This window comes from Ptychodera flava, unplaced genomic scaffold (assembly GCF_041260155.1).
Source record: "Ptychodera flava strain L36383 unplaced genomic scaffold, AS_Pfla_20210202 Scaffold_51__1_contigs__length_905262_pilon, whole genome shotgun sequence".
Lineage (NCBI taxonomy): Eukaryota > Metazoa > Hemichordata > Enteropneusta > Ptychoderidae > Ptychodera > Ptychodera flava.
The window spans coordinates 151536-165254 of NW_027248373.1; the positions used below are offsets into that span (position 1 = coordinate 151536).

The following is a 13719-nucleotide window of genomic DNA, read 5'->3' on the forward strand; positions in this document are numbered from 1 at the left end:
ATGTGATTTTGATTTCTGTAAGACAACAAAGCTCTAATTCCTATACCCCTTTTATATTAGACAAAGAAATCATGTAGTCCACACATTAGCCTTCATTACTGGCAGTCCCATGTAAGATAACCAACAATGCGGAGAGTATAGTCTAACTACAGAAAACAAAAGGTACAGTGCATTTAAGCTTACCATCAGTGCAACCTCTGACATGCTGACCGTGTCATGTTTTATTCTCTTGTTGCGGCACATTGATATGACAAGTGATTCTGTGTCCATTGTCCCATATTTTGTCATGCCATTGTCTTTTGCTAGGATCTGCCAGAAATGTTTAATTAAAAAATATATGTTAGTTCTAGGTTGTAAAAATGGTCAGTACTAGTAGTAACCTAAAGGAGTCCAAAGTTATTCTATTTTATTCTTGCCATTCTTGCTGAGATTTAACTATTACATGACATAACTTTGTGAAGCGACTGATTTTCTTCTTGACAAAATGTGGTGAGTAAGATAAAAACTAATAACATGAAAATTAATGTAATAATACCTTTCTTTGCTCTTCTTGTCTCCATTGACAAAATTTCTCTTTGATCCAGGAGACCAATTTCTCCTCTCTTCCTCATACTCTCTTTGCGTGAGAGAGGCCTTCATTAATTCCTGAAAACATGACCAATAGAATGACAATAGAATTATTTTCAAGAACAAAAATCAAATTATATAATTTTAAAGCCATAATACTTTTAATGTTTGTATGTGTCAGTAGAAATAGATAGTCTCTATTTGACGTTAAGTGTGGGTTCAACAGAATCTGGCTTGGTTTTTTTACTGGGTCAGATATATGTTATTCAAAAGTTACAGTTAATGGTACTGCGGCTTTAATATTGAAATCTCTAATGGCATTTAATGTATTGTAAAAAGGGACAGTTTTCTCACTCAAAATTGTATTTTCATTGAAGAGGACTAAATTTTTGAAAAGGCTAAAGATGCACAGATAGTGATACTTGGCATATTATCTTTTTCTTTATGGTTTGTGTTTATGAAATAACAAAGATCAGAAATATCATTCAGCTTAATCTTGGTGTTCAATAAATTTGAAAAGAAAAACATGGCTACAGAGTACCGGGTAATCAAAATCATTTACAAAAAGAAATACCTAAAAATACCTTACCCTGGCACGTTTACTGGAAACAGTCCTATTAGGAGAGTGGAAGTACTGCTTCCCTGATACTCGAAGAAGTTTATCCTGTGTAGAAATGATTGAAATAGTCTCTAAAAGTTTATATCAGAACTTGTTTGTAGCTCTCTCATTTTGTATAAAATGTGAGGTTATCATATAAGCTGAAGTCAGTGGCATCTGCATGTATGTGTGTGTATGTATGTATGTATGTATGTGTGGATGCATCCTGGACTATAGAAGGGATTTGTTCAAATGAAGTTGCATTGCCAAAATTATGCAAATGAGCTTCAAAAATGTCAAAATGTTCAAGAATTAATAACTCAAAAGCCACTGTTTTGATTGCTTTGAAAATTAGTGTGCAAGTACCTTAGGTGGACCTTATACAGTTTTATGAATATTGTGAAGATGTCTTGAATTTTGTATTTTTGCTGAATTTTGGGGTTTTTTTTTTCTGACTTTATGTTAAAAATTCTTGTTCTCTGAAACCGCTGGACCAATTGTTCTCAAATTTGGATTGGATATTTGCAAGGGTGTTACCATTCTAATTTGTTGAAATGAAGACAAAATTGGAAAAATTACTGCTTTTAGGCAATCTTTGTCATTTTTGGTCCAAAAATCGTAAAAAATATTTTCTTTTTAAAGCCACTTGACAGTCAGTTTTTATATTTGGTATGCAGATTCCCAGGGATGACACTAGTTAGATATGTTGAAATTGTCCTGAAATGTACAAATTTGTATTTTTAAAGACAATTTTGTCATTTTTGGTCAAGAAAACCTGTTCTCAAAATTACTTACTTGTCTTATAGCTTTGTAATCTGGTATTAAAGTCCCGAGGGATGTTATTAGATAAATATTTACTGCTTAAAGTGTTGGGAAAAATCAAAATTTGTATATTTTAGGTAAATTTCACAGTTTATGACCTTAAATGACCTATACCAACCAAGAATATGTTGTGAGACAGTTTTGAAGGCTGTGAACATATTTTTTTTTCATATTTGTTAACATTTGTAGGAAATTTGTAGAAAATTTGATCCAGAAAACAAAGCTGAGATAAGGCCTTCTCTTGCTGACTTTTTTGTGACATTTGCTTATGTATTAGGATCTGCTTGTCCCTTTGTTATAGAAGTTGATATGCAGGTTGTAGACCTTGCTTTTGTCACTCTTGTTTTTCTGGTTTAAATATTTCTTCAATGGACCAATTCAAACTGGATGTGAGCATGTTGTGTCTCCTTGATGGTACTTTTGTTTCATGGAAGCCTTCAAATTAAATACACTAATGTTGCATGAGATTGGCTTTCACCTTGTTATATAGGCTACAATAACCATTCAACATTCAAAGTTATGCTTGTATGGTAAACTTGGTCTCTTTCAAACATATTAGGACTGAGTTAAATTTTGCCTCTCCTGTATATAATCACTTTGTAATTACTTTGTAATCACTTTATTGCATAACAACACACTTCAGAAAGTGCAGTATAGCAAGAACAAAACATCAATACAATACAATACATCCTTCAGAGTTAGGGTAGGTCAGGACAAAAAATTTTGCCTGCATTTTTTAGCCATAGTTCCAAAATTTTGTAAAATTTATGTGAATTTGAGTTGTTTTCCTAATCCCGCGAGATTTCCTTTTAAGCAAGTGAAAAATTAGGGTTTGGTGGACTGGCCTAGCACATCCCATAGTGAGTACGTGGGAAACAATATGTTTCCTAAAGCCTCCCAATATTTATTATAAGCTTTGGTTTATGAATAGAATTTTTACACATCAATATTCAAATAGAAAAATGTGGTGTTGTGATGTCATATGAACAAAAGAAAGAAAACTCTCAAATAAATAACGAAAATTTAAACACTTACTTCTAAGACTGTGCCGCGTCCAACTTTGAAGTTTTCCAGTTTGTCTTTGCGCAACAAAGCAATAGCATTGCCAAGCTGGTCGCTGACGTTGTCGATTTTATCATCCAAAGTATGTAAACGCCTTTCAACGACGATTAATCTTGTGTTTAGATTGTGCAGATACCCAAGGATTCTGGCTGTGGTATTGGGTTCTGATGCCATTTTCTTGGCCCTTTGACTTAAAGCTCTGCACGAAGTTGATGCGACTGCTTTACTGTTCGGGAAAGTCAAAACTTAATGTGTACGTGTTTTCGCGCCGCGTCCGTCGTTCAATGAAGTTGTCGTCAAAGTCATTGTGGAGGGACCGTGTCAAAATGTACGGCCGCCAAAAGACAGATTCACGATTGTAAAAACAACACCGGTTAATATTTTTATTCTTGATTATTTGTAATGTTGTACCCGCAATATGTTGTTGTCGTGTCATGAATTCATATAAAATATAATTTCTGAATCCTAAATTTACGAAAAGAAATACTAGTAACCACCGACAGCAGAAACGAAGGGCGTGAAATTTATGAATGAAACGTTTTGCCGGTGTTATGATTGGCTAAGATATCTCATGAACTTGCCCCATGCCCTGCCTGCATGACCCGGGCCGGCCGGGTATAATGTTCGTGCCTAGAGGTTGTAAGAGACTATCGCCAGTGAGTGAAGTAAAATTCTCAACGCGAATCACAATCATAACTTTTATCTTAACAATTGCATAAAATATACATTTCACAGATAATCTAATGAGACTGACAGCAAAAGAAATAAGACAGCGTTGTGCAGAACGTACGAATATGAGTTTCCTGAGGAAGAACGATTCAAATTCTCCCAACTCAGGTGATCACGTGATTGTGTTCCGGGCTCTAGCTGGTAAGATATTGCAGTGTCGTCTGCGCCCTGAACAGACCAGTCGAGCGAGCCGTATGTACAGTAAATCTCAGGTAAGTATCGGTAGAGACTTTCAAAAAAGTTAAAAGTTTTTTCTAAATATTTCATTTGTCGATTATTTACATGTATAAATATGACTGTCGTGAATGCTGATAAAAAAAAATCGCATTGCGTACGAGAAATGTATTAACGTTCATTCGCAAGTTTTGATGGAACGATCGGATTACTTTTTTACTTTTTGTGAGTCAGAATTACTGATCAAATTTGATTTGTTTTTGAAAAAGTAAGGTTTTATAACTAGTTATCATACCTAAAATTATAAATTTGATGTCAGTTTGATCTAATACTATTTGATTTTGATTATGCTATCGATACTCGATACCTTTGTCATCGGGCCACGGAAATACGGCCCTGCGTATATTTTCACGCAAGAAATGGTCAACTATGTACGATAACTTACTCTACGTGAAACAGTCGTATAGCGACGTCAATGCATGCAATCAGAACGCTGGACGGAAGCGTTCCGTCATTAATTATGGAGCACCGAAAGAGCAAACGCTGCCTAGTAACAATATTGTGTCTACGGTTAAACCATAGACCCTAAGTATCTAATGAACTAATCATGGATGTACAAAAATAGAACAGATCTGGCCAGGACCTAGCCGGCTCTGCGTACAAAGTCTGACAGGTCTGTGTGTTCCCGGCGTTATACGGCGTATAACGCCGGGAACACACAGACATATACGCAGGGCTAGCCAGGACCGTGATCTGGCCCGTATGCTTAGTAGTTCAGAGCATGGAGGGGGGCTTCCTACCTCCATGTTCAGAGCATGGACCCTGTAGCAAGTGTCTATGGACCGTAGAAAGTTTATAGTAAGACAGGGGAGCATCTCCGAGCGACGGGTCAAACTTCTAGGTTAGAGATATCATTAACGAAATGTATACATGGACCTGGCCCATGTTACGTTTTATATGTTATTGATATGGTGAAGAACAAGAAACAAAGTGTTGATTTGTTAAATAACAGGGGACCCAGAAGTCTGGAAGTTGTTGTTTCCATTGTTGTTTATGTTTATTAGTTTTGTTGTTGTTGTTGTCATTGTTGTTGACCAATAAAATTCAACGAACATAACTATAGTATAGTGTTGTTGTTTCAAACGCAATGTTGATGTCCTAAGAGTAAGAATCATTACTAGGACACTATCATTATTTGACCCAATGCAACTCTCTCCGAATGTTAACTCTCTAGTTTTGGAGAGATTGTATTGGGTCAAATAATGATAGCGTCCATGTAATTGTAGCGATTCTTAGGACATCTACATTACGTTTGAAATAACAACAATATAATAGTTACTTTTTTTAATTTTGTTGTCAACAAATTTAACTCATGTCATCCTTAAATTGATCTCTTTGAAGTTTGCAAAAGACATTTTAATCTGTCACGTGATTTGGCCGCCATATTGGATTTTTCGAAAATACCAATTTAATCTTCAAAAATCTTCTACAATCTTCACAACAAAAACACCGATAGAGCTGAAATTTTACTCATACCATCCTTAGAGTGATCTCTTTCAAGTTTGCAAACCACATTTGGATCGGTCACGAGGTTTGGCCGCCATATTGGATTTTGCGAAAATTGTGATTTAATCTTTAAAAATCTTCTTCTCCAAAACCAACACACCAATTCAACTGAAATTTCATATGTAACATCTTAAGTGTGATCTCTTTCAAGTAATGAAGCTACCACGCATGTACCGGTAATTCAATCACCATAATTCAAACACAATAATCCACCAGAGACTGTCATCAGCAATGACTTGTTTTTTCTTTTTTCCTGTAGGCAATGTGGGCCAAAGCTAAGAAAACTATATGATGCAGATTATGTTCAGAGATTTCTCAATGGCAGCAGCAATACACACGTGAAGACCCATGGTCAACTTGCATTGGTATGGCATTTCTGTGTTTTCCAAAAATAAACAAGCTATAATTATTTATTTACCATTAGATCACCAGGTGATTCTTATAGAATCACATATTTGATAAATGAGGAAATTTACATTTTGTCAGCACCTTGCTGATATCACTGCTATGATTACTACACATTCTTAGAGCAACATTTGATGTTACTAAGTTGAACTGACATCGGCCATATAGCTTTCAGCTTAGTTTTCAGTATTCAGTTCTATTGCTTTTTTTTGTATTACAGAAAAGTCATGGTATGACAGACATTAGTAGTGAAGAATTAACAGCATTAAAGAGGTAGTATACAGTTCCAAAAATAAATTATTTTAGAAATCATCATGAAACACTCATGAATAGTGACTTATCGATAGGTGATTTTAGTCCCCACTGACACTGTCCCTGGGCATAGGTTTGGTCATGTCCGTCCGTTCGTCTGTCCGTTCGTTCACGCAGATATCTCAGAGATTCCTGGATCAATTTCATTCAAGCATAGTACAAAGATTACTCCTTATTGCATTGGTCTTGTGAGACTTGGTTACAGACCATAGCAACAAATTTCTAACCAAGTTATTTGGTTGTGCTTTACATGAAAGCTGAATAGATCCCAGATTTCATAACACTTTTGACACTAGGTGTTGTTTAAAATGATTGATAATATGAAATTTGACATATGTGTTTATCCCATCACAAAACTACACAGCCATGCGAGATCTCAAAATTTCTCATGAGTTTGGAAAATGACCTGTCAATCCTTTATGTATATGTGCAGGTGGGTCAGTTGGTTGTCTAATCAAGCACTCATATTATCAGAAGTTGTTGTTAATGAAGGTCGATCCACACATGTAATTGGTCTCCTTCATAATATTATGTGATAGATGATAGAAAGCACATATTCAATTCTTAACTGTAATGATGTGATGTACTGAACAAGCTACATTTCAAGAGTAATTGGACAACAATGAAATGTAATGAAAATACTGATATACTTGATCAGGTCACATTTTTCTGTAATTACACCTGAGCAAATGTGTAATTCATAAATAGGACAAACTTGCAACTTGATTTCAGAAGCCATTGTTTTTTTTAAATCATCACACAATTTTCAATGTAAAATTCAAGAAGGTTCTTTTATTTCATTAAAGTGCCGTAGGAGACAATATTCAAAATCTAGAGTGCTATGGCGGAGTATACACAGAATCAGAAAAGAGAATGGTGAGAATTGGTCAGACAGCTTCGTACAAGTCAGAGACAGAAGATGTAAGTTTTTAGAAGTATTTTGCACGCATGGAAAAAAAATTAAATGCACCTGCAAACTAGCATTCTGTGAGTTAAAGACGCCCATGGGTTATAAATACCGGATTACATGAGAGGACGCTCATTATGCAAAGAGACGCTGTGCGAGTAGCTTGAACTGAGAGCTCGACAGATTGCACTTTTTTGCGTGTTTTTTATGCAAAATTATGAAATCGGAATGCTCTACAGCAGGGTAAATATCTGATCAATACATAACGACTCCATATTTTCTAAACCGATAAGTTTTCGGGACAATTTAGTGAGTAATTGTGCGTGGCAGTGAGAATGTCGATCCAGGGGACGCCGATTGGGATTTGAATACCACTGTCAATCAAATCTTGTGCAAAGTCAGACACGAGTCAGCTGGATGTGTACCTAATGTCGATTAGCATTCGCCTTATCTGCTAATGGTGACTGAAATAAATAAAATATGTGTCAAGATTTCCAGTGTCGAAAGACGTGTGCAATAGTTTCTTCACAGTTCTCCAACTTTTGTACCTATCCACCGCATTGCTGGGGATAAAAAACGTGATCAGACGACATTCAAGTCGATTACATTTTAGTAACTGTGGACATTGTCCCTCCACAAGACGTGCCGTGAAAAAGAAAATGTATTATCGGGTTCTCTCTTACTGGAAAGTTTGATGACCCTGAAAAGGGCCGTTTGGTTTGGTTTTGTGGCTTCTACCGTACACCCAACAATGGCAAATGTGTATGGTATGCCGGGCAAATTTGGATATAACGATCGGACAACAAAAGTCATGCAAAATGGCATATCAGTTTTCTTCTTTTGACGAGTATGTCATCGGCCTGCATCAGATGCTGTTTTCGGGCCAAAAATCGCTCATCACGCCAAGCGTGTGTCTGGTCAAGGATATCCCAATACTTCCGAGAGAGTCGGAGTCAGATAGACGCGTTGTCATTGCCAAACAAATGCTAAACTCAGAATGACAAATCAAGAAATGTTCAATACCCCGGCACAGAGGTGTGAAGCGGTACGGTATCCGTGTATAGTTTCCCATGGAGTGTCGTTTGTACCTCTGTGAGTCTATTAATAAACGAAATGTTTATTTGACCATGGAGCTAAAAAAGGATGATTTGACTTCCTCTGTTTCGTTCCGCCGTCACTCCGAGTGTACGTAGCCTCGTGAGCAAGTGCCATCTTATCGATAACCGGCGCCATGCAGTTCCGCTGCATATCGATCAAAGTTCATTGCGTCTGAGAAATATACGAGATTTCCTGTCCGAGTTTTCGAAATGCATCTGATTTTTGTACGATTCTGGTTACAATTCAAACGAAGTCTCGCAGCACAAATTGGCAAATAATGTAATACTAATACACGATGATCTGGACTTGTTTTCTGACTTCTGACCGCCATCTTGGCCTCATAAAAGTTTTACATTGGGCTGGTTGAGTACGTCAGGATCATGGTTCAATCTTCAGGAAGTACTCATTTTATATTATTTCGACACCGATGTTTCCAAATTTAATAAAACATTACTTCTAAGAATTTGAGAGATTCGAACGATGCAGATTGTGTTTTTTGCATACCAGTATATTGACTTGTAAGCGACACACTGCTGGAATCGGTGAAATCTGTAACTCGAACGCACCAAGTATGGTGAAAACACCTCATGCCAAAATGTACCGGTACGTACTCCGATGTGCTCATCGACTTTCGGCGTGAATTTATGTTTGTAAATCTACTAATATAGCGGTGTTTGACGCAAAACGATGAAAACGATACTATGTTGACAGGGTGGAGTACCCACTAATGCGTGATCCTGGAATTGAGAACGGCGGCTTTAAGATTTCAATCAATCCTCTATATGCCAATTGTATTTTTTACATGGTTTATAGAGCCCGGTAAAAAGAGGATTATATTAGGAAATAAGTATCAAGTTCTAATTCTGCTCATTGTAGGACACTATGTAGCGTACCGCAGTTGTCTGAAACATTAAAGTCATATTACAACCATAATGGAACCATGGAGTATATATATGGTAGTAAATTAAGCTATACTTTAAACCAAGGAACAGTCTGTGTGTGTGTGTGTGTGTATGTATGTATATATGTATGTATGTAAAATATGTATGTATATGTATGGATGTATGTATACATGTATATATATGCATGTATGCCTATTCGTATCAATGTATATGTATGTATGTGTCTGTATGTCTCTCAAATGTATGCATGTATGCATGTATATGTATGCATGTATGCCTATATTTATTTGCATGTATGTCAGTATTTATGTCTGTCTATATATGTCTATCTGTATGTATGTTGTATATATGTATTTATGTCTGTGTGAATGTATATAAGCATGTATGCGTGTATGTCTGCAGGTATATATGTATGTATGTATGTACATCTGTATGTGAGTATGCATATGTATACATGTCTATAATGCAGACATACATATATGCATACAGTGTATGTATGTATGTTATAGAAATAACAGGTGACGTGTTGACCATTAATGTTTATTTATGGGCAAGGAAAAGAGGAAAGCAAAAAATTAATGGGTAAGGCTTGCCGCGCCCTTAAATAAATGTTAATGGTCAGGGCAGAGTATGTTATTTCCATTATATTATCAACGAACCCAAGAAAACCATCAACATTTTCAAAAATTTCCAAAGCGTATGAAAACTTGGCCCCAGAACTGAGCAATACGCGACACACTGTCATGTGCACTGTAAAAATTTGGCTAATCCGGAGATGTTTTCAGGAAAAATGTATCTGAACTTGGCCCACAAGTGCTCCATTTCATTTTGTGATTGATTATGAATTACGTTTCAGCTGTAAAGTTACAATACTTTGAGTTGTTTATCTTATTATTCATATTCACGGGCATGTAAACAAACCATTACTGTGTATTTGTGGTCAGTCACCTGGTTCTGCTTGACCAATCAAAATGCAACGTGCATGGTATGGTAGTGCGACTTTTTCTGTAAAATCCAGATTATTTTGTACTACATATGGCATAGAAAATCACAACTAAATTATGATGTAAGGTGTTCCGTGTAAGGACGTTGCAAGTACTTGCCCATATTCCCAAACTTGGTAATATTTTGCACTTACATGTTAGTTTTTGGTTATTTTAATAGGTTGCATATGGATTCTTAAGAAGATGTGTGAATGTTCAAGAGCAAGCCTACATTGGTTTTCAGAAATTTATAGATATATCCAAGTACTGCCCATACAATTGCAAAGTGTTACGATTAATTGATGATATCGAGTTTGTAAATGCTAAGAATATCGTTGGTCACTCATGTATTCAGCATATCTGCGAAAGAACTACATGTAGAGTTGTCACATCATGTAGCAGAGTTCAAAATAATGTAATCCGGACAAAAATATTTCAACACAATAGCCATTATCCTTTTTATAGAGTAAACAAGTATTTTATTGCAAATTGTTAAAATTATAACTATAACATAGTTTACATTTAACTTATATTGCAGTATTAAAAGACGGCAACTGTTCTATAGTCTGATTCAGTGGAAATTACTTAAAAATGGTAATTCTGAGACATTCATTTTTGTGGTAATTTGTATCTTCGCTGTCAGCGACATGGAGCACTTATCAAATAGACTGATTGTCAAGTGTCATCCAGCATCACCATTGTGGTCCATCTGTCATCCATAAAATTCTTCGCTGGGTCTAAAACCACATGTTTGATTGCTTTGAAATTTGATGTACAGTTCACTTGGGGTGGCATCAGTTAGGTTTGTTCAAATGTTGATGAAATTTGCATAATCATATTTTTTGAGTATTTTATGCTGTTTTCAGTCAAAAACTTTTCTCTGAAACCACATGTTCGATTACTTTGAAATTTGATATGCAGGTTACTGGGGTGACCTCAGTTAGATTTAATAAAATTGTGCTGAAATTCGCATATTTGTATTTTTAAGGCAATTTTTGTCATTTTTGGTAAAATCTTTCAAAAATCTTCTTCAAAACTTCACGTCTAATATCTGAGATATAAGTCCGTTGGGATGATCTATTTCAGATTTTTTCAAATTTTACAGAAATTTGCAAATTTGCATTTTAAGGCAATTTTCGTCATTTTTGGTCAAACATTTATTTCACCTAAAGCTTATGTCTGCCAGCTTTGATATTTGGTATACAGGTTCATAGGGATGATCAAAATGTGATACATTTAAATTATGATGAATTTTATAATTTGGGGCAAAATTTTGCAATTTTTGGTCTAAAAGTCTATTACTCAAAATGTACTGACCTGATAGCTTTGATATTTGGTCTTCAGGTTTCTACAGATGAACTTAATGTGATATATTGAAATTACATGCATGATGAAATATACAGTTTTTTCATTCTTTGGCAATTATTGCCATTTTTTTGTGAAAAAATTTTGTTTCTCAAAAAACTACTTGTCTGATAGCTTTGATTGACATGTTCTTAGGATGATATTAATGTTAAACGTTCAATTATAATGCAATCTTCAATTGCGTATTTTTGCATCTATTTTGCCATTTTTTTGTCAGCTCATCCTGAAATCTGCTAAAAAGATTTGAGTCTTCTGTATCAACACATGTCATAAGTAGTTATTTGCCACATCAGACGTTAGGTTGCTTGTTCATATCATTATACAATGTGCATTTGTCAACCTTGCTACAAATTCAAGATGAATGAATAACGTTCTTGTTGACACCAGTTATCTGGCTTACTTCACACCTGACCTATATCATTGTGGGTTTTAGGTATTGCACTATGTTAAAAACTTGAAATAGTGTGAAATAAATCATTAATTTCTGACATTAAAATGTATCATTTTTGTATGTTTCATATGCATTGCTGTAGCACTTTTGTATGAAAGAGGTGTTGTGTGGAGATGTATAAACACTCTCATAGTGTACAGAATTGTTAATAAGGTGCAAATGCAAGGCAATGAGAATGCCTGAAATGATACACAGGGTTGGTACACATGTGTGGCCAATAGGACTGTACAAGGTCTGTACGCACCCCTGCAACACATGTGTGTAAAGTAATGTAACAAGGGTATACACACCTCTGTGTCAGACTTCTTAGCAGAGCTACTGGGACATGGCTGTGAAAGGAAACCATAGTGAAGGGGATCTAATTTGTAGTCTAATCACAGTGCTGTTTCACACATCCCTGTGACACAACTATAAAAAAATTGACTCTGCTACAGGGTTTCGTGCTACATTCATGCACAAGGACTGCATAAAAATCTACTCTGTTACATGGATGTAAATCACAGCTATGCTACTGGGTTGTGCTCATCTGCACTGTACTAGATGCTAGCACAACCCTGTAGCATAGCTATGCACATCCTAGTACATGGTTGTGCCAGGTCTCTTGTATAGTTGCACAATGCTGTCAGACGCGCGGTCTCAAAGACGTTCGATACTGTCATTTGACATTGATAGCCAACGTACAGTTAATCATATTGTATGTAAATAGTCACTACTCAGCCAGTTTTATAGCCATTCACGAACGTGGAATGTATAAAGTTGAAATGCTATCATGATAATAGGGCATGCACTCAAATGTTAGAGCGGCGCATCGTCCTCTACTTCACGTCGAACAATATGTAGACTGCGCTAACTTCATAACACACTACATTATCTAGATAAACATGTTATTTATCTTAATGAATATTAATGAGCAATAACTGGATTCATATTCAGGCAGGAAATGATAGTTACAATTTTCTCGAATTTAAAATCATTCAAGAAATTTAACCGGCGTTGATAAATCTCAGTGCATCATACTTGTGATGAGTTACCCTGTAGGTCACATGTGATAAACAGTACCTAGATGACATTATGGATTTTGCAAAATTCGTGGTAATTAGGATTTATCACGTTCACTTTCCGTTCCTTTTATACAGGAGTACACTGGCATGGAAAGACGTAAAATGTGAAAATGAATATCCTTTCTTCTGCCAATACGAAGATGGTTATTCTGGCGTACTTGAATGTATGTAACTATTTCAAAAATTGTTTTCCTGATGTTCAATCTTTTTATTTTAGAAGGATAGATTTTGGAAAATCAATTGGTCTTTGGAACAATGATATTCTAATTAAATCAAATACACCAATGGCCTCAGGTGGCAAAAACGCATCGAGGTTGTATGAATTGTCGCCGAAGCCGTTAAAAGGCTGGAAATTGTTTACGACGAATGCCCTGTTATGGCAACAAGACTTGGTAAATTATCGCCCGAAATCTGATCACAAATAAAATTGGATAGATAAATCCACACATGCATAGCCGAAGTGTATAGTTCAGTATAGGCCAACGAATGAATGTGCTTGACCTTCCAAATATACTGCAATTCACAGGCCAATTACGATGATTAGTTTAAATGAAATTGCCTTTTGTGCTTCGGAACATTTTGCTGAAAGACTTTTGCAAAATGCCCCGCAACCACCGTCGTCCAGTAGACCGTCGCATACTTTTAACTTTTAGGTCCTTATGCCCATGTTGTGTCTTCACTCCCATAGTGTTCAAGCTGTGGTCAAATTGTTGATAG

At 35.9% G+C, this 13719-nt stretch overlaps 1 long non-coding RNA gene across 1 annotated transcript; it reads left to right on the forward strand.

Annotated features, from left to right (window-relative positions):
* The first annotated feature begins 5726 nt into the window (after positions 1-5726).
* LOC139128391 (uncharacterized) lies at positions 5727-10683 on the forward strand. The gene is made up of 4 exons (XR_011551284.1): positions 5727-5883; positions 6144-6196; positions 7042-7156; positions 10307-10683. It is a non-coding gene; the product is annotated as an uncharacterized lncRNA (long non-coding RNA).
* The last annotated feature ends 3036 nt before the right edge of the window (positions 10684-13719 follow it).